Source organism: Myotis daubentonii, chromosome 11 (assembly GCF_963259705.1).
Source record: "Myotis daubentonii chromosome 11, mMyoDau2.1, whole genome shotgun sequence".
Lineage (NCBI taxonomy): Eukaryota > Metazoa > Chordata > Mammalia > Chiroptera > Vespertilionidae > Myotis > Myotis daubentonii.
The window spans coordinates 19,165,423-19,192,854 of NC_081850.1; the positions used below are offsets into that span (position 1 = coordinate 19,165,423).

General features: G+C 42.0%; 1 protein-coding gene and 1 pseudogene across 3 annotated transcripts in view; both read left to right on the forward strand.

Annotated features, from left to right (window-relative positions):
- The first annotated feature begins 3,416 nt into the window (after positions 1 to 3,416).
- LOC132211858 (cyclin-dependent kinase 4 inhibitor B-like) overlaps positions 3,417 to 27,432 on the forward strand; it is a 28,215-nt gene continuing 4,199 nt past the window's right edge. Inside the window, exon 1 of one of the 3 annotated variants that reach the window (XM_059656532.1) lies at positions 3,417 to 3,439. The gene's annotated coding sequence lies outside the window, so the exon portion shown is untranslated. Of the gene's footprint in view, positions 3,440 to 4,095; positions 4,391 to 4,881; positions 5,019 to 27,432 lie in introns of those variants that run through there. The other 2 variants (XM_059656533.1, XM_059656531.1) reach the window with 2 other exon arrangements.
- Positions 18,897 to 24,061, forward strand: LOC132211856 (platelet-activating factor acetylhydrolase IB subunit alpha2-like; annotated as a pseudogene).

Consider the following 27,432-nt stretch of genomic DNA (forward strand, 5'->3'; position numbering starts at 1 on the left):
CGGGGCTGAGGGACCCCTCCGAGTGCACAAATTTTTGTGAACCGGGCCTCTACTTATTTATAATAAACTAGAGGTCTGGTGCACAAAATTCATGCATGGGACGGGTGGGGTCCCTAGGCCTGGCTGGTGATCAGGGCCATCAGGGCCATCTCGCCCAGTCCTGATTGGGGCTAGGCCCATTGGGACCTGCCGGCCAGGAGGGAAGGAACAGAGGGAGGGACTGCGGGAGGTTGGGAGATTGGCAGGCTGGCAGGGAGGGGGGGCGTGGGGGGCGGGGAGGAACCGTGGGAGGTTGGCTGGCTGAGGGTGGTTGGCTGTGGGAGTGCACTTACCACCAGCGGGCAGCTCCTGGGTTGAGCATCTGCCCCCTGGTGGTCAGTGGTGTCATAGCAACTGGTCAACTGGTCTTTCCGGTCGTTTGATCATATTGGTCACTTAGGCTTATATATATATAATCTGTAAATAGCCCAAGTGCCCATCTGCAGATGAGTAGATAAAAAAGCTATGGTACAATGGAATATTGCTAGGCTGTATAAAAGAAGAAACGTTTACACTTTTCAACAGCATGGATGGACCTGGAGAGTATTATGCTAAGCCAAATAAGCCAGTCAGAGAAAGGAAAATACCATGTGATCTCAGTAATATGTGGATTCTAATGGACAAAATAAACTGACGAACAGTGGAACCAGAAACACTGATACATGGAACTGACTGGCTGGTGCCCAAGGGGCGGGGGTGGGAGGGTGACTGAATAAAGAATGTGAAGGGATTAGCTACAGAACATATGCATAACCTATAGGCACGAATAATAGTTTGATGAAGGTCAAAAGAGGGGGAGGCCAGGATGTGTAGAAGAGGGCAAAGGGGAGGGGAGGTTGGGGGTAGGGGAGGGAAAGAAGTGATCAACCAAAGAACTTGTGTGCATATAAGCATAACCCATGGACACAAAAAATAGGATGGTGAAGACCTAGGATGGAAGGTGGGGTGGGCTAGAAGGGGTTAATGGGGGAAAAGGGGGGATATATATACTTTCAACAATAAAGTTTAAAATGTTTTTAAATTAAAAAGTAATAATAAATTAAAATTTAAGAAAGAAAAAAAAGCACACAAAGGAAAGAATAATATATGTAAAACCAAAAAAAAAACGGAAAAAGAGAGAGATACCTAAGAGAACACTCTTGTTCAGGGGTAGGTGAGGAAAAAAGGCAAAGTAAGTTAAGTAAAATGCCCGCCTGTCTTTGTCTATGAGATATGCATTTGCTGATCCAAAATAAATAATCATTTTTCTCAACTCAAAAACTCAGAGAAATCTAGTCAGGTTTATTTTGGGCCAAAGGAAGAGAGCAAAGAAAAGCCCCAACATCAGTGATTCTCTGTCTGGAAAAATGACCCACGGATAGCTCACTCCCTCTGGCCTTCAGTACAACAGAAAGACCGCAAGTCTTTTATAGTTAAAGACTGATGATTCCAGTCCTGGCACCTGCTGGCCGTAAAGTGTTCAAGATTTGAGCCCCCTCTGGGCTTCAGTGTTCTCACCTGTAAAAGAGGGGTAGTACTCCTAAGTCCAAAAGACCACTGTGAGGATAAAATACATGTGAACGTGCATATGCATAATACTGCTCAGTCCTTGATCATACAATCTTTGCATAGCACATAGCCAAAAATCTTTGGAATGCCACAAATTCATTGTTTTGCTAAGATTCATCTTCATAATTGCATTTTGCTGAGTCTAATATTAAAATTAGATACAATTCCCCTGCATACCACAACTAACAAAACACAGGTGTTGGGCAGCAGCAGGGAAAACCAAGATGGAATTTAAGTTTAAATTTTAAAATTTATATTCATTGAACACAGAGCTTCCTGTATAACAATCTCACTCAACCCTCTCACTCAAATGGCATTCCTCTCAAGTGGGCAAGTCACCTTTTCCCCAGAGCAAATTCAGGTAAAGAGGAAATGGCTATAGATAAAGCTATAAAGCCCAATCAATAGAGACATCCCTGAATTTAAACTTAACTGGGAAACTGAGGCTCAACAGACCTTTCAGGCATAATTGGGTAATGTGATGTTCTAATTTTATCTGTCAACTTGGGTGGGCTATGGTATCCAATTGTTTGGTTAAACACGATCATTCTAGATGTCGCTGTGAAGTTGTTTTATGGGTTGTTTGGTTTTTGTTTTGTTTTTTTAGATATAGTTAACATTTAAACCCATAGGCTCTGAATAAAGCAAATTATCCTCCATAATGTGCATGGGCCTCATCTAATCAGGTGAAGGCCTTAAATGAAAAGACTGAGGTTCTTCAAGGAAGAAGGAAGTCGGTCACCAGGCTGATTCAAAACTGCAGCTGGCCGCTTTTTTCTGAACTACGCACTCCCTAGATTGCCCCTCATCTGTTGGCCACAAAAACGAAATACCCTCCTTATAACTGTCTTTCATAGTCCATCTCTTGTACGAGGTTTTCTCTGGTGGGGGGTGGGCGCAACGATGCGGTGCAAGACAAAACAGGTTCTGGCTCCCATGGAGTTTGCATACTACGGTTCGAGATAAACAATTAAGATAATACATAAGGTAATTTCTGTGTGCTAAGTACAATACAAAAAACAAACAAAACAGGGTGATGGGATGGCACCTGGAAGAGGAAAAGTGACTGAAAGGGTGGGAGCGGCAAGTAGCCTCAGCACCACGCACGGTGTTCTGGGACGCTAAGTTGAATCCTATGGGGGAGCGGAGCAGAGCCGTGCCTTAGTCAAAGTCTAGAATAGCGGTTCTCAATCTGTAGGTCGCGACCCCTTTGGGGGTGGAACCACCCTTTCACAGGGGTCGCCTAAGACCATCGGAAAACACATATGTAATTACATATTGGTTTTTTTTTCTCCCCTCCCCCCACCCCCCTACATATTGTTTTTGTGATTAATCACTATGCTTTAATTATGTTCAATTTGTAACAATGAAAATACATCCTGCATATCAGATATTTACGTTATGATTCATAACAGTAGCAAAATTACAGTTATGAAGTAGCAACGAAAATAATTTTATGGTTGGGGGTTACCACAACACGAAGAACTGTATTAAAGGGTCGCGGCATTAGGAAGGCTGAGAACCACTGGTCTAGAAAGTGGTTTAGAGTGGCTATTTAAAACTGGTCCCTAACTAGCTTCATGCAAGCAGGGGTTAGGCGACTCGGTCTTGCGATGAGGTGAGGGATAGAGTGGAGGAAGCCAGCTGCTGGATCTGTCAGCTCAGCTCGGAAGCCCTGGATCCGCTCCTACAGGTTGGCCACCTCCAGCACAAGAAGAAGCAGCCACTGCGAGGCGCGGGGCGAGTCCCACATCTTCTCTAGACTCTCGCGGGTGACCGACCAGGCCTAGCTCCGGCCCGCGAGGTTCCGGGCGGGTGAAGACCAACTTTAGGCCCGGAGGTGGGGACACAGGTCAGCATCGCCACCCTGAAAGCGAGTCCCGGGCTGGACCTCGCATCCCCCGGAGCCGGCGAGCTCGCAATCGAGCTGCATTCACCCCGAGAGCCCGGATGGGCGCTCTGGAGCCGGGCTCATTCGAGTCCTCGGGCCTCCTCCGGGTCCTGCATTCACCCTCCTCTACGCTGCTTCTTCCCTTCCTTCCCCCGCTTTCCCTGCCCGGAGCGGTGGGACCCGGGCGGGGCCGGGGGAGCCGGTGTCCGCAGGACCCTTGCGTTGGAGTTGCAGAGAAGAAAGACGCGGGAGGGGAGCAGAGGCGGCGGGAGCGAGCGGCGGAGCCGGGCGGCGGGAGCGTGCGGCGGCGTCTGGCGGCGGGAGGTGCAGAGCGCGGGCCGGAGGAGGCTGCGCGGGGCCGGGGGCCCGAGACACGGAACCGGGTAGAGAGTGGGGGCCGCGGGAGAGGCGCGGGAGCAGCTGGCGGGGGAGGGGAGCGCCGAGGCCGCGGAAAGAGGAAGATGCTTAAAGGTTAAAACCGAAAATAAAAAAAAACTGCCGGGTTGAAATGACCGCCAAAGCGGGGAGCGGAGGGAAAGGGCGCCCCCCCTAGCCCCCCCCCCCAGCAGGGACCCCGCTCTGCCTACCTGACCCGGCGGCCGGCCTGTCCTCTGGCACCGCCAGCACCACGCAGGGTGGCGGTGTCGCGTTGGCTGCAAGCAGCGGTTTCCTTTCCCCGCATCTCAGATTCTAGCGCCATTTCTTTCAAAACTGACATCTGGCCTCCTGAATGGCGGGGAGCGCAATGACGTGATCTGGCTTTGTTTTTCCTTCTTTCTTTTTCTCTTGTTAAATCATCCGGTTTGGAGGCGTGGAAGACCCTCGGCGAGGGGCGCCAGGAGCACAGCAAGAGAAACCGGGAGCCGGCACGAGCGCCGCGGACGCGCCCAGCCCGTTCCTGGTCGCTGTCAGGTGACGGACGTAGAGGGCGGGGGGGCTGCCCGGAGGAGCGTCAGTCTTCAGGACCTGGAGCTGTCACCGCGTGGGGCGCCGAGGCCGGGGTTAGGGGGGGTTCGGGGGGGGGGGGGAGTGGCAGGGGGCGCCGATGGGCGGGAAAGAGGCGGTGGGGGGAGGGAGAGGGACGTCGGGCTCTTGTCGTGGGCGCGCGCCGCCCTCGGCCTGCCTTCCACGCGCCCGCTGGGTGCGAGCGGCCCCAGGCTCGTGGGAAGGTCGGGGCCGAGCCGAAGCGCGCCGGGGACGCGGGCGCGCGCCTTAGGGGCGGTGATGGGCCCCTCGGCGGCGCGTGGGTCTCTGTTTTAACCCAGGGGGACGGGCGCAGCGCGACTTCGCTCCGATCCCAAAAGGCGGCGCGGCGCAGCGCCGGCGCAGCTCGGCAGCGACCAGAAGATGGTGCGCACCTATCTGGTCACCGTGCGGTTTCGGCGCGCGTGCGGCCCCCCGCGGGAGAGAGCGTTCGTGATCGAATTCCTGCGGCCCGCGGGCGAGTGGGCAGCGCCGGGCTGGCGGGCCGCCGTGGCCCTCGTGCTGACGCTGGTGAGGAACCAGCGCCGAGCCCGGCAGCCGCATCCTGGAAGACCAGGTAGGAAAGGCCTCTCGGTCCCCGCAAAACCGGCCGGTGGGTGACCCCGCCGGGTGTGATTGCACGCGCGGAGCAGTCCCCTCCCGGGGGTGGAGGCTCAGTGCGAGCTCGCTCTCCACGCGGGTTACACGCACTTAGAGGTGAGCTTCTTTCAATATTTTGACCTATTGAGCCCGGAACCCTTTCGGCCTCCTGAGTCCCGTGAAACTCTGGGGGTGGGGGGTGGAGGTGGTGGGGGGTTCCTACACCCATCTCAGAAGTAGCCCTGGGTTCCCTGGGTGGGACCGTCAGTGCAAACACACACACACACACACACACACACACACACACACACACACACACACACGCCACCGGGAATGGCACCAGGTGTATTTCCAGGGCACTTGGTGACTTTATGGGGTCCTGGAGGGAAGTATTACTAAGGGGCTCAGTTTTCTGGAGGCCGCCTTTTTCTCCCCAGCCTTCCTGCTGGGTCAACCTTTCCTCCTGGCAGTAATCGCCGGTAGTCTGACTTCCCGGAGCAGTAACAGTGGTTGATGGATCAGTCACTACTAAGTGGAGATTTTGCAGCCGAGATGGGCTTTCGAGTGAGTGGCAGATTTATTCAAATGTCTCGGGACCATGGCCGTATGTTTAGAAGACGGTGGTAAATCCAGGGAGTCACAACCAATCTTACTTTAACCATCTCAAGCCACAATGAGCACTTTTTAAAAAAGTGAGGCCTACTTCTTGAAAAACAGACTCACTCCTAGGTAGTGTATCTTCATATCAGATAAATCGTGATACAGTCGGTGTAATCTCCTATGGCCAGAATAATGGAAAATATATATCTAGTTACAATATGCAGAAACCTAATAATACTTGGGTAATAAATCAACGAACAATTTAATGAGGTTTCATTTTTGTGACCATCTTTGTTGCATCATTTCCTCTGGAATATCTGTTTTTGAAAAATGCAAAGGCCAGCAGAGGGGTAATTAGTTTTTATTGTAATGTTAATTGGCTTTTTGACATGCAAATATAAATTGTTAAAACTATCAATGTTTAATTAGATGTTTCCATTTCTATTGGCAAAAGTTTACAAACAATTTATAAGGGAAATCGCATTTTCTTTTTCACATTATTATGAAAGTTCAATTTTTAAAGAATCGTAGCAGGAGCTTATAAAGAATTTCTTAGGGCGATCCTGTTGGTTTTTTTAATGGTGCTTTATTCTTAGCAGCAAACGTTTAGCCACTATATGTTTTTTAATATCAGAGTTGTTAATATTACTCTCTATATAAAGCTATTTTATTTAAATTACTTTGTACTAGAAATATATAGTAACAAAAAATTTTAATCTATGTAAATACTGTAATTATGTGTTTTCTAGTTCAGGAATACACAATATAATATTGTGATGACTTTAAGTTATAGAAAATATTTTATAGTATGTTGTATAAAATGTTAAAAACGTACAAATGACACATTCATTCAAAGAAGCAGTGTATTTCTTTTTATTTAGGTATAAATCAATTTTCAGGAATAATGTGCAAAGTTATTTTAAAATGCATTGACCATATGAAAAGCCCAATTTTCAGCAAATATATAAAAACAGAGCACATGACTTTGGTAGAATAGAATGTCTTGAAAATATGTGCAATTCTCCAACTTCATATGTGAAATTATACACAAATAAACATCTGGAATTATTAATTATAAATGATAAGTAATTATATATTGGATAATTATGTTGAAATTTATGCAATCTTTGAGAGCCACATTGCCAAAAAATAACTTGTATGAATTATTTAATATTAATGCAAATATGTAAGGTGTTATTTTAACATATCTTTAGTTTCTGCAAATCTGTTTACTATGACTTTTTATTTTTATGATTGGAAATGTATAAAATAAAATCCCACATTACTAGTTTGTTATCACACATGTGTGGTGAATTACATTAATTGATTTGTTACTTCTGCTTGGTGTGTTTACAAAATAATATTTTTATGAGACTAAATATCTATTTGTTGACAAGAGTGTTAGTGTTTTCTCAAGGTAATCACTATATAGTTAGCATAATCCATCATTTCCAATGTGTACGTGATACCCCCCCCCCCCCCGCATTAGTTCTAAGAACAATAACCCTTTCAGGAATCAAGACTTAATATTAATTTACTTCTTTGAGGCATTTTAAATGGAATTTTAAAAATTCCATTATCTCTAAGATAACAATGATGTAGCCTATTACTGTCTATGTCCACAATATTTTACACGTCTGTTAATTACATATTAGTTCATCACTACTATCATGGTAAAATTAAGCTAAACCATTTTCCCAACATGTGAACAACTTCTGTTAGTAAATTGATCCACATCTTCTCAAAAATACTTCATTTCCCCCCCCCCCCCCTAACAGAAGGCTGAACATCTGGCCCAGTGATTTTACTCTTTTAAAACCCTTAGTCCTTTTTGAGAAGCATAACAATCTCAGCCCCTCCAGCGCTGGCTGCGCCTATTCACTACGTCGGTAAATATAGGACAAATGTGTTGCTATACCTATTTCCAAGGGGCCTGGGGTTAGGCCTCTGGTCTCCACATTTGCCCGCTTCTCCATTGACTTCAGATTGGGGCTCCCCGCTTCTCAGAACTGGATCAGGGTCCAAACGTGGGATCCCTGGACCCCAAAGAGAACACACACTAGGAAGTGAGATTCGAGCTGCTCCCGGGGACTTCGTCTCTCCCCCTCCTCTCCCCATCTCCCACACCTCAAGGCACTTCCTGGACTCAATTCCTAGAGAAGGCCCGAGTCCTCAATGTTTTAATTGGCAGCTGGGGTAAGGCCCTACAGCAGTTCAGACGCTGGCATAATTATGACCCCACTCCACAAATGCATTGCTTCTACTTTTAGTCTCCCCTGGGCCTCGCCCCTCACCCCAACTATTTCCACAGATAAAATTTGATCAGAATAACTAACCGCAGAGCAGGGGTTATATGTAGAGCCAGACTGGGGGGGCGGGGGGGGGGCGGGCTCCCTGGGTGGAGAAGGGTGTGGGGGCAGGCAGAGTCTGAGTGGGCCTTGTGGACACAGAAGTGCCAGGTATGACCAGAGACACGCCTTTAGGTCACTTCCCGAGCTTGAAACTGGCGGAGCTTTATTTTCTTTCTGGAAGGGAGGGGTTGAAGTAGAGGTAGGTACATTCTAGAGACCCAGAAATCCCCGGGGAAGTGCAGTTCCAAGACTTAGGGCCATTTCGGGCCCTTACACTGCGGTGGCCACTGGAGGGTTGGATGGCCACACCCTCTGTTGCTTTGTCAGGGTTGCAAGATGGTCTTCGGAGTGTGGCCCCTAGTACTTTTCCAGAGATGTCTCTCAACTGTTTTCTTCTTGTGTTAGAAATTCCCCCTCCCTCAGTTTAATCATTTAAATTAGATCATTTATTAGAATTTTAAAAAGTCTAAGTCTAATAACAAGATCAACTTCTATAAGAAAATCTTGGGAGTAAAGACTGTTCAGTAGGGAAATGGAGGTCCTTTAAAGGCTCCGTTCCATTTTAGAAAATGCCTACCAATTTGGGAACCCCACTGATTCCCCATATCCTAATTCATGGCATTTCTGTGTTGTTGTTGTTGTTGTTGTTGTTGTTGTTGTTATTATTATTATTATCATTATTCACCAATCCGACATGTATTGCAAATTGTTGAATTTGCTGTTAATAGCATTTTTTTTTTTAAAGAAGGGAGTGTTAAAGTTGTTTGTTTCATGAGCCCTAGAATGATTGTTGCGTTTGGGTGAAACTACATAATCAGGAAGAAGTAGTAAAAGGGAAAGAAAATTAAAACCATCAGCTACAAAATTTAAAATTCCAGTACCTTAGATGTCCTTTGAAAAAGAGTAAGTTGATCTTTATTTTTTATATTACAAATAACATAATGGCTTTGTTCATAAAAATATAAACATTTTATCACAAATGACCTTTTAATCCTTCGATACTAGCTTTCAGTTTTCCCCTTTACCTTAAAAAAAATCTCAGAATTAATTTAAATGGATGGAAAGCCAATAGGAATTTTTTAAGAGAAGAAAAGTTTTGTAGAGGTTCAGACTATGTGAGCAAAGATATATAACCTCTTAAGCAAACTGAAGCTAATAAAATCGTGTAGAGTGGTGTGAATAAATACGACTTTACTTTGTTAATTTAAGCAGAAAAGGAGTGAGACATCAAAGGTAGCAAAGAGTATCAGCAGCAGCATTACCTGGGCTGCTGTTTAAGATCCGTATTTCTGGGTTTGCTCCCAGGAAATTGGATTCAGCATATTTGCTTTTGGTGCACTTGAAGGAGATTCTGTTACAGGTGGCTTACTGGTACACCATTGACAAATAAATAACTTTATTTTTGCTTATGTGTGTTTTAATCAAGGTCCAGGCTTTTAAATAAGATTTAAAATTTCAGAATCAGTCGATCACACTTTGGTGTTTTTGTGTGTGTGTGTTTTTAAATATATTTTATTGATTTTTTACAGAGAGGAAGGGAGAAGGATAGAGAGTTAGAAACATCGATGAGAGAGAAACATCAATCAGCTCCCTCCTGCACACCCCTTACTGGGGATGTGCCCACAACCAAGGTACATGCCCTTGACGGGAATCGAATTGAACCTGGGACCCTTCAGTGAGCCAAACCGGTTAGGGCAGTTGATCACACTTGGAATCCCAGGACACTGAATCTGAGTCATAAGGAGGAGCTATTTTATCAGATGAAGGAGAGCCTTTATTATTATGGGATCTTTCATCTGAATTGGAAGACTATCTCTTTTAATAATAAGGACCATTCTCTATACCATCTTGCAACCCTGACAGAGAAACAAAAAGGCCTTTCAACACTCCAGTTGCCACCTGGGGTGGAAGGGCACAGGTTTTTACAATCAGAACATATTTTGGGGAAGGGTATAGCAGGATATACTTGTGTGGTAAAGTTTGTAGCATCAGACAGAAAATTTCCACATAAGACATTCATGGTATCTAATCTTTTTTAAAAAATATATTTTATTGATTTTTTTTACAGAGAGGAAGGGAGAGGGATAGAGAGTTAGAAACATCAATGAGAGAGAAACATCGATCAGCTGCCTCCTGCACACTCCCCACTGGGGATGTGCCCGCAACCAAGGTACATGCCCCCCCCACACACCAGAATCAGACCCAGGACCCTTGAGTCCGCAGGCTGATGCTCTATCCACTGAGCCAAACCGGTTAGGGCGTATCTAATCTTTTTGAAACACTATATATATATACATTTACCCCTGTTTACAGAGAATGAATGGTGCTTTCTAGGTAGAAAGGTAGAATAATAGTGGTTTCCTTCATTTCATTTTATTATCCAAACCTGAAATCATGCTGGTTAAACACGGCAACCCAAAATTATGTAAGTGAGGAAAAACAAAACATAGAAGTATTTCACAGGTTTAAATTATACTTAAGATCATGGCAAAATTGCAGTACAGTATAGCCATAACAGAATAAAGCATTTATGGACAAAATGATGGGTCCTTGTGTCTCTGTAAAAACACATTGACGAGAGGGGAAATATATATATGACTAACGTAAGCTAAAAAGTAATTTGCAAAAACTAAAATAGTATGACAAGAGGGGAAATATATATATATGACTAATGTAAGCTAAAAAGTAATTTGCAAAAACTAAAATAGTATGCCTTTAAAATTATAATCATAGTTACTTTGCTTTTAAATACAATTTGTTTAACGTTGCATCAATTACTTTGCTGATGTACTGAGGTTAAAGGCCTATGTTTTGGTTTCTTTTTTTGAGTGCCATTTTTTCGCTCTACTTGGCTCAGGCTGCCAGAGCATCTGACTCAGCAACTGTACAATTCTTTCACCCAATTTAAAGAAACAGTAGCTACCGAAAGAACAATGACTCCCCCGATTGCAAACCTTTCCCACCCCATAGAAAAAGTAGTATATTTTAAATTATAAAATAATTGTTAAATGTGTATACACCATGGAACACTTTGAATTTTACTCCAGTCAATTTACATGCTGAATAGTTGAAGTTTAATATATTTTATGTAGTATATGATTTTTAAAAGAAGCTTATTAAAACTTTCAAAAGCATATGGTCAAGATTCCTTTATCTTTACCCTTCAAAATGATTATTACAAGGAGCTTAACAGTAATAGAGCACATCAACTTACATTATCTCATTTAATGGTCACATTCTTATTATGTTTTAGGGATTTTGTTCATCACGTCATAGACTGGAGACTGAGGCTCCAATAACTTGTTGCACCGTCTTTGTGCTTCTTACCCCAAATGCCTCCACTTCCTACTTTATAAGGAAAGTACCTACCTCTCAACTACCTCTCCAAGTGACTACATTTCTTTGTAGGTTGCTGAACTCTTTGGGATTTCTGTTTTTCTCAGCATTAGCCACGTATGTCCCAGTAAACATATATTGATTGAGTGAAATGAAAAAGCTCTGAAAAATAAGGCAATATAATAAATAATAACTGAAACCCCTGTGAATTCTAAAAGTCACTGAAACTCATAATAAAACAAGGGGATTGATTTTTTCAGAAATTTATTTCTTGCCCAGTATGAAACTAATTCAAAACTTTCTTGTAAATTTAATATAAAATACTTACAATATAAATCACTTTGATTTAAGAGCAATTAATGGGAAACCTATGTACCAGCACAGGAATCACTCAAAGGATGAAGTAGAAAGTTACTTTCTTAGAATATATGACGTATGATTAGAGTCCATTTCCTTTACTTACTAGCTGTGTGGTCTTTGGACTAAGTACTTCAAACTCTTAGTGCTTTCATTTTCTCATCCATAAGCCTGAGATGTGCTCTATAGTACTCACCTAAGAAGAACTAGGTCAAATACTACATATAAAAATACATTTTAAATGTTCAGTTGGCATACATTTGCCAGTTATTATCAAAGTACCTAAATAAACTATGCCATTAAAAGAACATTAGTTCACTTTTACAGTAAATGCCTACTTCAGTGGATTTAATTATCTAGAGTAGCTAGAAATCCTGAATTCCATTTTAAAGAATATACATATCATAATAAAAATATATTTATTTATTTATTCCATCTCTGGCACATTCTAAGGTGTCAGTAAATTTGCTTACTCTTTAAAGGATGGCCTTTACAGTGTGACTCTAAACGCTTCTAGTATTCATACTGTTAATAATAATTTCTGGAGGGAACACTGAAGCAATAGACTCTTCATTCCTTTGTAATGGCTGCTGCAGGCTGAGTATCTGCATCAATACTTTTAGTGTAGAATTTTCTAAAAAGAATTTAGTATAAAAAGTGTGTGTGTGTGGGGGGGTGTGTTTGAAGGAAAGAGGGGAAGAAACATTAAGGTGATCCTCAAAACCTTCAAAATGTCTGTCTTCATGGAATTTTAATTTTGAGAAGTCTCACCATGGAACCTAGGACCCAGTGTCTTGAGGGAACTTTTGCTATTATATCTGCGTGATCCTTAGCACAATTAAAATTTTGACAGATTATCCTAATTAAGCCATAAGTGTCAACATGTAAACCTGTTTTGATTAAATATTTTTTTAATAAAAAAGTCTGTCCTACAAGGTGACCTTCAAATGCAAGCCACAGATGTATTTAAGTTTTCTAGTAACTACATTACAAAAACTAAAAAGAAGTAGGTGGAAATTATTTTAAAATAGATTTAATTTAACCCAATATATCAAAGATATTATCATTGCAATACACAATCATATAAAAACCATTAATGAAATATTTCATATTATTCTCTGCAATAAGTCTTTAAAATAAGTGGGCATTTCACACTTACAGCAAAACTCAATTTGGACGAGGCATATTACAGTGCTCAATAGATACATGTGGCCAGCAGGTGCCATAGTGGACTGCACGGAGCCAAGTACCAATTGAAAAGAAATAGAGGGGCCCTAACCGGTTTGGCTCAGTGGATAGAGAGTCCCAGGTCCGATTCCATCAGGGGCATGTACCTTGGTTGCGGGCACATCCCCAGTAGGGAGTGTGCAAGAGGCAGCTGATCGATGTTTCTCTCTCATCGATGTTTCTAACTCTCTATCCCTCCCCCTTCCTCTCTGTAGGATAGCAATAAAATATATTTTTTTAAAAAAAGAAAAGAAATAGAGGGGACAAATGAGCATGTGAGCCTCACCATAAGGATTCAATCAGAAAAATCCAGACTTGGGAATTCAAAAGGTCAAAAGCTGGTTTCTTCAACAAATTAGTGGCAAGGAAAAAGGGAGATTGAGGAAGAATCTGTAGATTAATAGAATGAAAAGACAAAAGAGAAAAAGGAAAATTTTAAAAGTAATGTGTAGAATTGGACAGAGGTGATAAAACTATAAGAAAAGCAAAAACACCATTTCCATAAATGTTAGTATAGTGATTACATTTGGGGAGAAAATGGAGTTTTCATTGGAATGATAGCTTCTGGATTGATTGACAAAGTGGCATTTTCTTTAACTGGGGAGTGGTTACATCTTACAATAATTCATGATACATTTGTTTTAAGCACTTTTACAAAAAAGGGATATGAAATAAAAAAAATTTAAGATGACCTTCAGCTATTAATATTCACATTTAGTGGGATATCAAGGAGGCAACATACATTAAATATGCATCCTTAAGGCAAAATTGACTTAGAGAGCAAATACAAAGTATATTCTGTTAATATTGCCTTTTAAAAAATGAAGGCTGTAATTTATATCTTAACTATAAGAAGGAACAATATAAAACTATACCCTCAACCCAGAGACTCAAAGGAAAGCATGAGTGGAAATGTTAAATCTGTAAATGGGAGATGCTAAAACATGAATAGGAAGCATTTTTAAAATTCATTCAGGGTTGATATATATCATCAAGAAGTTGATTTCTTCCAGAGGAGTTTAATCCCATATTAGGTGAAGAATTAGACTTGAAGGAGAGTGTTCCAACACAAGGAAATTTTGTATGATCTTTTCCAATACCAGAGGAGAGTTGGACTTTAGAACTCTCAGAAGTCCAGGAAAGGCAAAAAGATAGAAAGGGAAAAGGAACATAACAGTAAGACTATGGAAGCCCAAGAAGGCAGGCTACTTTAAAGGGTAGTTGCGGGGAGGAGCTGAAAGGTCTCCATTTGAAGAGCAAACTTCAATATAGATTTTGCTGAATTAGAGTGCCCTAAGCCACTATTAAACCCAGTCAACCATGAACACTGAACTCCTACCACCAAGAGTGAAAAGTGAGTACAATGTTATTTGTATGTTCCGACAGTATGTTTGCATTCTAATAGCACACACATATCAGCAGCATAAGCAAAATGGAATACTACATGTGCTCATGCTTGGCAGTTAAGAGGGCAACACGTGCTTGAAAGGAGAAAATCAACCCCATTAGGGAGGAAAAGAGGAATATGGGAATAGGGGTTTAGGGAAGGGAAACTTTACAATTCCTCAGTTTGGCTATGGTTTCCCCTATTGTACCTCCTACTGGAACTGCACACCAAGGAGTGGTAGTGGGTGGCAGGAAATGCAGGGGAAACACTGAACCGCTCCATTGTCACGAACCATGATTTAATGAAGGTTTTGGTTCTTTCATTATAACAGCCAATTTTATTACAAAGAAGCTCTGTTTTCAGGGGGTTAGAATTCAAAGAAGACAGAACTAATCACATCTTTTCGAAGGGAGTTTGCTTGTTCAAACCACAGATACCTGCCAGAATGTACAGTACTGAACAAAAAAATATCCAAGAGGAAATTGACTTTGATGGCCTAATTGAATAACATGATGTAAACATACTATCTATTCTCAAAAAGTAAGTTCTATTTATTGAGAGCCTACTGTGTGCCTAAATGCCTGGATTTTTTAATATATCTGGCATTATTTGTTCCTTATAAGAACCCTAACGAGGTAAGTTTTATTTTCTCTACTTTGAGAGGTGAGGAAATGGAGGCTCAGAAAGTTTTCATTACTTATTCAAGGCTGCAGAGATGGTAAATGGGGATCAGGTCTATCTGAGTATAAAGCCTGGGATTGTCCCATTGCCCATGCTGCATGGTGTCTCCTCCAAGATTATTATTAAGGATAGGTAACACCTCTCACCAGCCACATCTGTGCCAGCTAGAGTAAGCAGCTGTGACCATAGGAAAAATATGGAGAAAGGGCTGAGTTCAAGATCTGCAGCAAACATGTATTTACTGGGTAACTATGGCAGGTAGCTATGTATTTACTGGGTAACTATGGCAGTGTAACTGTGGCAGTGTACCACCCTTCATGTTCTTATCTGTAAATCAAGGGGGGAGGTTTTTGAAAAGCAATTTTGCAATATATGTCAAGAGCCTTAGACTCTTTGAAAAATTGCAATACTGTTTATTGTAGCAATTAGAAACAACTTAAATATCTGACAACAAGGACATCTTTAAGTAAACCATAACATATTTTTAGCGGAATGTGTTGTAGCTGTTAAAAGTAGTGTATGGAGAAGTTGGGGAAATGTTTTAATGATAACCGAAAGGAAAAGCTTTCGAAATTGTATTATTTCCACAAGAACTGAGCAAGAAATAAAACAGGAAGTACTTCAAAGTCTTAACCGTTATTGCTTCTGTGTAGTGCAGTTTTTATTTTCCTATGTAGATAATTTCTTTCTTTTTTAAAAAATATATTTTATTGATTTTTTTTACAGAGAGGAAGGGAGAAGAATAGAGAGTTAGAAACATTGATGAGAGAGAAACATCAATCAGCTGCCTCCTGCACACTCCCTACTGAGGATGTGCCCACAACCAAGGTACATTCTCTTGACCGGAATTGAACCTGACCAAACCAGTTAGGGCTGCAGATAACTTCTTAAACTTTTTACGTATGTAAACTATAATCAGGAAAAAAACATTTTAAAATTATGGGACTGGGTTAAGTGACTTAGAGGAGCCTTCAAGATCCAACTTTCTATCACATTCCCAAAAGTGAAGAATTTTCGCCTTGGTCTAGGATTTGCAACCTGCTTGAAGGCACAATGTTGAAAGAAAGGTAAGGATTGCTGAGTTGCCATCGTGTACTGTACAAATCAATCCACAGGAAAACAGTGGGAAGAGCTGGGAACGCTGAGGTTAAATTCCGCCTCCTTGTGCATTGTCACTTAAGTACTCTGGGCTTCTTTTTTCTGATCTATGAAGGAAGGACGATATCTCTATCCCACAGGACAGTTGTGGGGTGAGAAATGATTTATAAAACTGCTTCATGCTTCTCACAAAGTTGGGTTTCAGTAGATGGTAGCCATTACAATTTTCTTGGCAACTTAGAATAAATTTCCCATGGTCTCTATTTCTGTTTGTCTGTCTCTCTTCTAATTATATACCCGATTGCTTATTTTGTTCCTCAAGATGAGGCTGATTCTCAACATTTGTGCATGTAAACAAATTATATATACAAATGCATACTATAGACATAGATGTATATAGAGTTATATCTATACATGCACACATACTGGCCAAATAGCTACAACTAGATGTAAGTAATTCACCATAAGAAATTTCTCAATTACAAAAGCAGATAGCTACAAAAATAGTCAGGAAGTGATTGTTTTTGTGAGCTGCACAGATTACTCATTTCACAAGAGTCTACCCAAGATTTGCTTTTAATAGTAAACGCCTTACATAGATTTAAAATTATGCATGCTTTGCACACAATTTAGAAATGACTTCTGTCATCCTTAAATTGATCTTGGAAGATGATGATAGGTACTGCAGAGTCTATACCCAGTTAAGACTTTGGAGACTAAAATGGAAAAGTTGGACTTACCTATAATTATGATTCAGGTTTATAAGCGAGTGAAGACATTTTGAGTTTTTTGCTCCTTGCCAAAGTCCTATTTGAGCAGGAAGAGAAATTTGCGATAATTCTGAGTGAACAGAGATGTCAGAGCCCCCACAAGAGTGCCTTATTCATAGCAGACCCTCAATAATTGTGCGATATTGAATTTAACTAGAGACTAGTAAAGGGGAGAAGAAGCATCCCCACCTTGAATTGTTCGTAGATCTCACCCTAGGGACACACTCCCTTTTCTCAAAAACCTGTGGGGAGGTCTGTTCTGTTTTCTCAGAGGTCTCCCTTTCATGCTAAAGCTACCTTTCTCCTGGTGGAAAAATAATTAAAGGGATACCTGGCATTCTTTCTCTTTAAAAATACTCAGATTGGACCCTGAGGACCCTTAGAATTCTTACCCAGAACACTTCAAGGTGTACTTCTCTTGGCTGAACAGCAATCTCTGAGGCATAATTATTATTATGCCCACTTTGTAGATGGGGATATTGAAGCCAGAATAAAGTATCTGTTGCTCAAGGAGCTAAAGTAGGTGGCGGAGCTTGGCTTGGGGTCCTCTTTTCCTTTATTACCTCTTTCTAAATTAAAAGGGAGCATGAAATTAGTCTTCAAATTCATTTGTCATTAGAACAGTCTCCTTTGCCTTAGTCTTCAAATAATCCTCTCCTGCACCCAGCATTCCATCCCAGAGTCCACCTATTCAGGCTTAGCCCTGCTACATCTAGAAAATCCATTACAGGGCTCTGATAAGCTATTTCCTAAGGAGCTTTCCTTAATTATATGTTCCTCTCCAAACCCTGAAATACAACATTTTTTTTTCTGGTAACACAGTTCTGCAGTGTCAGAATGCATCTTCCTTCGTCCTAGACTATGAATGCAGACTCCCCTCAAGAGCTCTTCCCAATTCAAGGCCACCCTCCTCCTGAGAAGCAAATATGTTGATAGTTGTTAGCAATGCATCCTCTTGACTAAGGACCATTCTTTTTTTTTTTTTTAATACACAACTTAAAGCCAAGTGCCTGACATAGAGTATGTGTTCAGTTACTCTTTGTCAAATAAAGTTATGAAGGATGGTTTTCAGAAAAGCAACTCTGACTTGTCTAACACATTTATTATGTTTAATTAATTAGACTAGCTAATAAATGTACATAATACAAAAATTTAAACAATACTAGTAGCCGAAATGCAAAGACAGTTTCAGGCCCATCCCAGTTCCTCATTTCCTCCCCCACATTTATAGACTTTTTTGTATCTTTCCAGAGATGTTCTATTTATATTTTATTTCAACTTTATTTTGTTTAACTATATATTGTTTAATAACAATACTAATATTGAATAGGGTAAAAAGATGTCTGCTTTTAAAATAGTTTTTGTGTGTGTCTCACTTATACTAACTTCTTGAGGTATAAAGGATAGAGCAAGGCAGAGATCTCATTTTAAAGAGAAGCTTAAAATAGTCTCAAAAGTCTAAAAGCAGTTAATTAGGTACCGCAGGACTGTCATTTGGTCCCAGTACAGAGCTATTTCCCCAACACCTTTTATTTCCTCAATAAAATGTTGCTTATCATATAATATGTTTGCATACCCTGCATATCATTCCTTGCCAATTTTGCCATGCTTTGTCAGAACCAGATTGTAATTCCAGAATACTGCCTTCTCAAGTATCTTTCTGGTGATGTTTTGAATTGATAGTCACATCTAGAATTTCTCTTCTTTGATTTGTAGGCTTTCTGGAGTAGCGCCATTGCAAGGTTTCCTTTCATTTAAATAAAATGTTCAGGTGCTCCAGTAGCATCATGATCTCCACACTCAGCTGGGTTCTGCAGGCTGATGGAAAAGCTACCCTAAGTCCCTCTTACCAGTCCCTCTTTCATTAAAACAGATGTTCTAGCAGTGGTTCTCAACCTTCCTAATGCCACGACCCTTTAATACAGTTCCTCATGTTGTGGTGACCCCCCAACCATAAAATTATTTTCTTTGCTACTTCATAACTGTAATTTTGCTACTGTTATGAATTGTCATATAAATATCTGATGTGCAGGATGTATTTTCAAGTTGAGAACCGCTCTGGCCGTCACCACTCACTCTCACTTCCTAACCTACCATCTTGTCCTCACTTCAAGCAAACCAGCCTCTTCCGTTCATGGAAGGAAGTGCTTCAACTTCCTCAATCCAAGTTTATGACCATTCCCTGTGCCTTGTAATACATTTCTTCCTGAAATTGTAGGGACCTCAGGTCCTCGGAAATACCCTATCTTGCTTGTGACCTGAATTTCTTTTTTTCTCTTCTAGCTGTTCTCTTCACCTGGCATTTTCCCTGCAGGGTATTGTGTGTGTTCAGGTCTATGCTCCCCTTCACTATACATCACCTTGAACTATCAGAGTTAAGCTCTGAAAGAGTTGTCTGCACAGTGTCCTTGCCATCTAACTCACTCTTGGTTTTCCTTCTGACAATCTGAGCAGTCCTTTGAGGCTCCTTTGCAGGCTCCTTCCTGAAGTTTATTTTTCCAGCTTCTCACCATGCATCCATCCTACTGGATTCCTTTCAGCATTCCCAGACTTCCATACCTTTGCTCATGCTCTCACCTCTGCCTGGAACATCATCTTCTCTTACATCTTTATACTCCTACACCTTTCTTCAAGAGTGGGGCCAGCTTTCAGCATCCACATAGCCTTTACTTAAGCCACCAGAATGAGTTTTCATTTTCTTGTATCAATCTCTGTTTCCCTCCGCTCTTCTATGCAGGTAATGCTTCATGTAATTCCTACCTTGACATTTGAGGCAAGTACTGTTAGTATCCCAATAATATTGAAATACAGATGAGAAAACTGAAGCCCAGATACATTAAGTAACTTTGTTCAAAGTTATAAAGCGACTAAGTAAAGAGTTTAGGTTTGAAAAATTCATAGACACAGACAACAGTATTGTGGTTATCACAGGGCAAAGGGGGTAGGAGGTAGTTAAGGGTAAAGTGGGTCAAATATATGGTGATGGAAGATTTGACTTTGGTTGCTAAACACACAATGCAATATACAGATAATGTACCATAGAATTGTACACTTGAAACCTATATAATTTCATTAACCAAGGTCACCCCACTATACTTACTTTTTTAGAAAGTCCTGTTTTGAACCTAGGTAGTCCAACTCCATAGCCCATACATTTAACACTTCCCCCAAACGATCCCTCCCCCCCATGCTCTACACTTAGCCTTCGAGCTTTTTGAATGAATGAACAAGTGTTAGTCTTTTTTCCTTAAAAGACTGATCAGAACAGAGATAGGTTGAAATTTCATAGTATACATTTTCAAAACTGCCAAGGCAATGCAAACTTAAATAAGGCCGTGACCTTCTTCAGTCATGGGACGAAGAAAAGCACAGGGATAGTAAATAACCAACACACTTTTGGAATTTAAAAAGCTCTTTGACATACATAATCTTATTTTATCAATCCATGACATAGATTATGATTCCATTTCACACATGAGGAGTCTGAGGCTGGCATAACCAGCAGTGGGATCCTCCATGTCTGTATATACTGCAGCTAAGAGATGTTTTTACATGGTTGCATCACATTTCATTGAGCTACATACAGTCCAATATATTGCACAACAGCTTAAAGAGTTCTTGATTTAGGAATCCATACTTGAATGTTAGAGGAGTTTCTGAATTCCCTGAAAATTACGTTTAGAAATACATGTGCACAAAGACACACCTTAAAAAATGATTGCATACTTGATGATGTTTTATAGACTTGTACCCCTGAAACCTATATAGTTTTATTAACCACTGTCACCCCCAATAAATTCAATTAAATTTTTTTAACTTATTGCATGTTTATTTTTTGAGGAGAGGGTCTACAACTTTCAACAGTTTCTTAAAGACAATGTGCCCCTGCCCAAGATTAAGAGCCTGTGACCTTAAAAAAAATGGTCTAAAAACCACTGCTCTAGGGCTCCAATGTGTTTAAAATTTTCCCGGGAAACTTGTAAAAGCTGCAGTGTCCAGGTGCACCCCCCAGAGAGCCTTTCTCTGTAGACTTGGAGAACGTGTGGGTTTAACAAGCACTCCCTGGTGATTCTGCACGCTCTGCGATCTGAGCTTGGGGAACTACCACTAATAAGTGTTCTTTTCAAATCACAATCCATCTTCAGAAAGCTGCTTACTTCAGTCATTTCTGTGTAAACCATCTGTAGAACTGCCTTCTCTGACCCATAGTTTGTGTCACATCTTCACCTTTCAAAGGCTGCCTGCACTTGTAAAGAAATTATCCAAGACATCGTTCGTCATCATAAACTCTCCCCCAAGCCACCACCGTCAGTTGGCATAATTTTAACACTTTATGATTTGCCTAAGCTAACAGCAGTTGATTGAAAAGTATAGTCAGATATCCTGGGTCTTCAAGGGAAGTCAACAGGAGATTGAAAGCTGGGTTATCTAGGAGGCAGATTAAGCATTGCTTCAGGCATCAGCAAAGCCTGAGCAATCCATTTTTTAAAAAATACATATTTTTAAAGCGTAAAAGTTATAACCACAGGAAAAATTAGACTTTGTTGTATTTTCTTTTGCATGTGATACTCTTACTTCTGTTTAATTTTTCATTAAACATGAGGGTGGAGGTGGAAGGTGTCCACCATCTTTTCAGTGATTAAGGTCTTCTTGACCTTCCCTTTCATATAATATTGATAATTCTATTCAAAGCACTTTCTTCTCTGTGCTTCACGAGATTGCAAGAGAATCCTCAAAATGGATGTTAAGAGTTAAAAGGTATGGCACCCAGCCCCGGAGTGGGGATCCCTGCATTGGGGGAGCTTGACCCATGCGCCATCCCCAGACTGTGCCTGCACGGACCCTCTGCCTGAGTGTGGGATGAGTCAAGGAGACTCAAACCCAGCAGCCATTCCACAGGCAGGAGATGACAGGTGGATGACTCAGCACAACGGATTTGTCCTGGACTGTGAAGACAAAGAGCCTGATGTGCTGTTTGTGGGGGACTCCATGCTGCAGTTAATGCAGCGATATGACACAGGGCGAGAGCTTCCCCCACCCCCCCACTCCAGGCACTGAATTTTGGAATTGGAGGAGATACATGTTTTGTGGGAGCTAAAGAATGGAGAACTGGAGAATATTAAACCTGGTCTTTGTTGTCTGGGTAGGAACCATGAAAATATAGCAGAAGTAGCAGGTGGAATCCTACAACTTATCAACACAAGGCAGCCACAGGCCAAAATCATTATATTGGGGTTGTTACTTACAGGCGAGAAGCCCAACTCTTTGAGGCAAAATATAAAAATAATAAAAAATGCCAAGGTTAACCAACTCCTCAAGGTTTCCCTGCCAAAGTTGGGCAATGTTCACTCCTGGATACAGATGGAGGCTTTGTGCACTCTGATGGTGCCATCTCCTGCCACCACGTGTTTGATTTTCTGCAAACCCCTCCATGAACTGACCATGCAGTTGTCGGAGAAACTGGAGGAGAAACAAACTACCACTGCCTGGCTCCCATCAGCGTTAACTGCATCTCAGCCTCCTCAGATTAGTTATGTCAGTGACACTACAGAACCCTTCTCTTTCTTAAGGCACTTTGCACTGTAGTCGAAGTCCCTGGATGCTATATCCAGTGTTTGAAAGGGAGAAGGGATTTAAACTGGTCCTGTACATAGGTTTGTTTGACACAGGAGAAAAGCTAGTCAAGGACGATGGTTGTTAAATAAATTCATTTGAAACCAGAAGGGCCTAGACAACCCAGCTCTTTCAGTTGCATGTGTGGCACCTTCATTGAATGATCACTTTTACCTAGAACAACATCAAGCCTTAGTACCGAACAAAATGAAGATGACTTTCTTGGCCTTTCTTTCTGTGGATTATGTCGTATATAATAATAATAATCAGAATCACACCTACTTGCCTTTAAATCATGTGTTGGGGTTTTGTCTTCACGTTTTAAGGATCATAATTTTGCCTTTTGTTTCCATTCTCAATGTTTAAACATATAGCATCAGGTTGGACATACTTGTCATTCAAATGTAGGAGATGCCATAGTTACAGGTGAGTTTGTTTCACGCTCTTAATCTTTCACAGGTTTAGCAGTGAAAAATGGGTTTTGCCCCAATTGAGGGACTGTGGAGGGTATTATTTTTATCTGCTGAATGTCGTGTCTGTAATAGACCCATGCATGCAGTCAATACCGTGTCTGTAATAGATCCATGCATGCAGTCTTTACTCATTTTTGAGGTAAGGGGGCCTTGTTGATATTACAAGCTTTGAACATATTTTTACCTAGGAGCTCAGTTGCTGAAAGTGTAAGTCCCCAGCTAGTTACTCTCATGATATTTCTGTGTGACACATTCTTGTGTGGTATTCTGTGCTAACAAGTCTGTGTAGTGCTATGAATATTCAGAATTCTGGTTTATTTTTCCCTTAGACCCTGTTACAGTGTCCTTTTTTGGGGGGCGGATCAGAACTATTCCATTCCATAATTATGTGTGTGTGTGTGGGGGGGGAGTTTAACTTGACATTATTTCAAGTTTTATAGTATCTTAAGGTGTATGTTTTATTTTTTATCATCTTAGTTTTAAAATTATATCAATTCAGAAAAAGTTGGCCTCATGGGAAAGCAAATGAAACTGTTCTTCACAATAGACATTCTACTTGATGCTACTGTTTCAGTAAAAAAGAACTAGGTTTGCTTAACTTTCAGGAGTACTCCTTAATGTATCTTCATCTGAGAATATCTTAATGCCTTGTTTGCACTCCAAGAACTGCCATTTTAAAAATAATGGGACAATAGATGGTTTATTGTTCAAAATACCTATGAAATGTGTACAAACTAGAGCTACAAACATCTTTTAAACTGGGCCAGGTAGATAGTGAAGAAGCCCTTCCAGTTGTGCTCTGCAGCGATTTTGCTCAAGTTCAGTAACTTAAGCGAATGTTTCATGTTCTGTTGCCAGGCAAAGAGCAGGTGTGTGTGTGTGTGTGTGTGTGTGTGTGTGTGTGTGTGTGTGTGTGTTGGGAGTATGGTCCAGACACGCCCATGAGGTTACTCCAGCAGCAGAGGATTAAATATCCCTGTGTGAGCTGGCCTTCAGCTCCTGTGCTTATGTATACAACCCTGAGATATTACTACATTTCTATCTACGGAGCTATTTGAGCAATAGTATTTGAACACTAGCCTTTTAAATAAAAGTCTGCCCCATTGCTGATGTGGAGAGAGTGAGATAAAGAGAGAGACAGGAAGAAGGAGGAGGGGGAGGAGGAGGAGGGGGAGGAGGCTAAGAGGTATTAGCTTAGAATGTGTGGTGTTGTTCTAAGTGCTTATATGTACATTAATTCATTTAAAACACAGCCCTATGAAGCAGGGACCACTCTTTGCCCTCCATCTTATGGCTAAGAAAACCATAAGGTTTTTCCAATTCGGAAGGAGAGGTGTAGGGGGACAGAGAGGAGCCGGATAAGCACAACGTGTGGACTTGCTCTCTGAATCACTGTGCAGCTCTTCCCATAGAGGCCTGAGGACATTTTCTTGTCTAGGAGGAATTTATTTAAAATGGAGTCGATCACTTTCCCATCTGCCTGCTAGACAGAAATCTCCAGCATTCTTGTTAAATAGACCTCATTGGGGCAAGCACCAATGCGGGGACCCCCGCCCCCACCTCCCGTCCGCGCGCGCGCGCGCGCACACACACACACACACACACACACACACACACCTGTTTTACACGTGTGTGCTGGGGGAAGGGGGACAGGCTGGCATGCGGGCAGGCGGACTCCAAAATGAGCGTTTGATCTCGAGAAGCCCACAGGTGGAGGGGAGGAGGGAGAGTGTGCCCTAAGAGGGTCGCCTCGTGTTGTGCTGGGGGGGGGGGGGGTGCAGATCCTCCGGCTCCAGCAAAGAGGAAGGAGCCTTTTCCTCTCATTAGAAGAGATGGCAGTACTTTGCCCATAACACTGAACACCCGCATCGGGCAGTGGGAATCCTGATGACTTTGTACAAGCGAGGTTGTCCCTCAGAAGAAGGACATTTCGCCATTTCGCTTGAATAGAGTGAACTGGCTCCAACGTTTTGCGCCCTTGAGGTTTCCGGAGCGGGGGCGGGGGGTGGGGAGTAGGAGGGCGAGGGGAGTGGGGGCTCCGGGTGGGGCAGGTGGCAGCAGTCCGGGCTCCCTCCCCGCAGGCTTCGTGGGGCGCTGGGTGCGGACTGCCTAGGGCTGGGGCTCCGGCGCTGCCCGCGTGGGTGCCGTCGGGGGTGGCACGTTTGCAGGGAGTGGGAGTGACTACACGTTTTGGAGCGGAGAGGGGAGGAGAGGAGAGGAGAAGCCGCTTCCGCCACCGCAGGAGGAGAGGGAGGAGGGCGGCTTCCGCGAGGCTGGGCGGGCACCGGGGAGGAGGAGAGCGAGGGGCGGGCGCCGGGGAGCCGCATGGAGCGCTCGGCCGACCGGTTGGCCGCGGCGGCGGCCGGGGGTCGCGCCGAGGAGGTGCAGGCGCTGCTCCAAGCGGGGGCATCGCCCAACGCCCCCAACAGTCACGGCCGGACCCCCATTCAGGTGGGTGGTCGCGTCTGCCGCGGGCAGAGGGGTGGTGAACGACTTCGGGGGACTAGGTTCGCAAGGGGGTCGGAACCAGGTAGAGCCTTTCGTTCCCGGTAAAGGGGCGACAGATCCCGGTAAAGGGGCGACATCGCCGCGTTCCGGCTGGAGTGCGGCGTCTCCCCGGGGCGATGCCCGGTGCCCGGGCGCTCAGGGAGCCGAGGGAGGAATGAGGAAGCAGAAGGGGTGCAGAATCCGGAGGGAGAAACGGTGTATGTTAATATAGACCAAGCTACATTCTTAAAAAAAATATATTCTTTATCAAGTACAAAACTTTCAAACGTTTGGTGTGTAAAACGTCCAGTTTTAGAGAAATGTAAGATTAGCTGGGATCGCTTAGCCCTGAACTCACAGGCCTCCGAAAGGAACTGACGGGTGGTCATTTTCCTCCCTCGCAGGGATTTCAGTGGAAAGCTGCTGTGTATGTTGCAATAAATATCAAATTGAGATTCTCAGATGTAACCACTTAAGGTACAAGGACTTAATGTACAAGGATAGGCTTGCTTTACCATAGATGATTATAAGAATTTAGAAAATGCAGACATATATGAAGAACATTAGTGAAACCGCCCCTGAAATACCAATTTAGTCATCATGTTAGTGGTATCTCCTGTTATTGTTGCTATTGTTAACTTGCTTGCTTCAGATGAAAATATTGGAAGTAGAGTTTTCAATTCCTCAATGCTGAGAAGGGTCATTTCTCCTCTCCCTACTCCAGTCTCTTGTTGTTGGTTTGTGTGGGGGTGGGGAGGGTCAGGTTCTTGTTGTTGGCCTTCATTAACTTTCTAAATCTCAGGCTAAAAAAACAAAAAACCAAAAAAACAAAACGAATTCTTCCTGACAGTCACCATCGTGGTTTTAATTTCCAGTGTTGACAATGATTTCTGATGCTGAAAATAAAATGTATATGAAACAAATACATACTGCAAAAACTCCAGCATAACAAGACAAAGGAAAGTAACTTTACTTGGAACATCACAAGTAAATCTTCCTTTGCTGAAACTGCTAATAGGATAGATTTTATACTTAAAATTCATATATAAAAATAAAATGAAAGTGCCTGAAACCTGGGGTTATCTGGGACTTGACACGTGGAGAGAATTTTAATTGAAAGAGGTTGAGAATTGTAGAAGCATGTGTCCTTTCAAAATAATGCTTGCCTGATTCATAATTTAATATCTCTAAAATATCACCAGCAGCTTGGAAACTTGGAGTTTAGCCTTGGAGATCTGGAATATTTTAGAGACCTATTATATAAAAAGAAGAAAATTGGATAATTAGTTTTAACTTTTTTAATGGGGAGGATGAGAACATAGAGAAAAGGGAATAGGATTTTGGTTTAGGACCCTAATCAAATGTGTGTATAATATAGAAATACTTAGTTGATAGAAAAACATTTTAACTACTAAATTAAATTTAATGTTTTTACAAATGTATTTAAGCACCCTAGAAATGTTTCTGTAATGGATTTCTTTCTCTCCCGGCCCCCCCCCCATGGGATTGCTATTATGATTTAAATGTTAGGCTACTGTTCAGCCTTTAATGCTAATATAATAAAAACATTTAAAACCAGTTAACTGATGAAGGACTTCATTGGGTAAATATAGTAATAGTGTGAAAGCTTTCCCAGTTTTTATTTTATAAAAGTGCATTGTTCTATTGCACTGCAATAGTTTTTCTTCTTTTTTTTTTTTTTGAGCTGTAATTTGATTCACTTACATTTTCTCTCTTTTTGAGAATTAAATCAGTTTCACTTTTTCCAGGACAAAAAAACAAACCATAGTGTAACTTATGGCATCTTGGTTTGGACAAGTAATTTGTGTTAAATACAGAATGTAACTAAAATAAGTAATTCCGTTTGAAAGCTCTAAGGGAGAATCCATTTCCTTGCTTTTTCCAACTTCCAGTGACCATCAGTGTTCTGGGATGAGCCCTGCCTCTTCTCTCTGCTTTCATTGTTATACACTCTTTCTCAGCTGTGATTCCCTTATCAGGAAATGTGTGT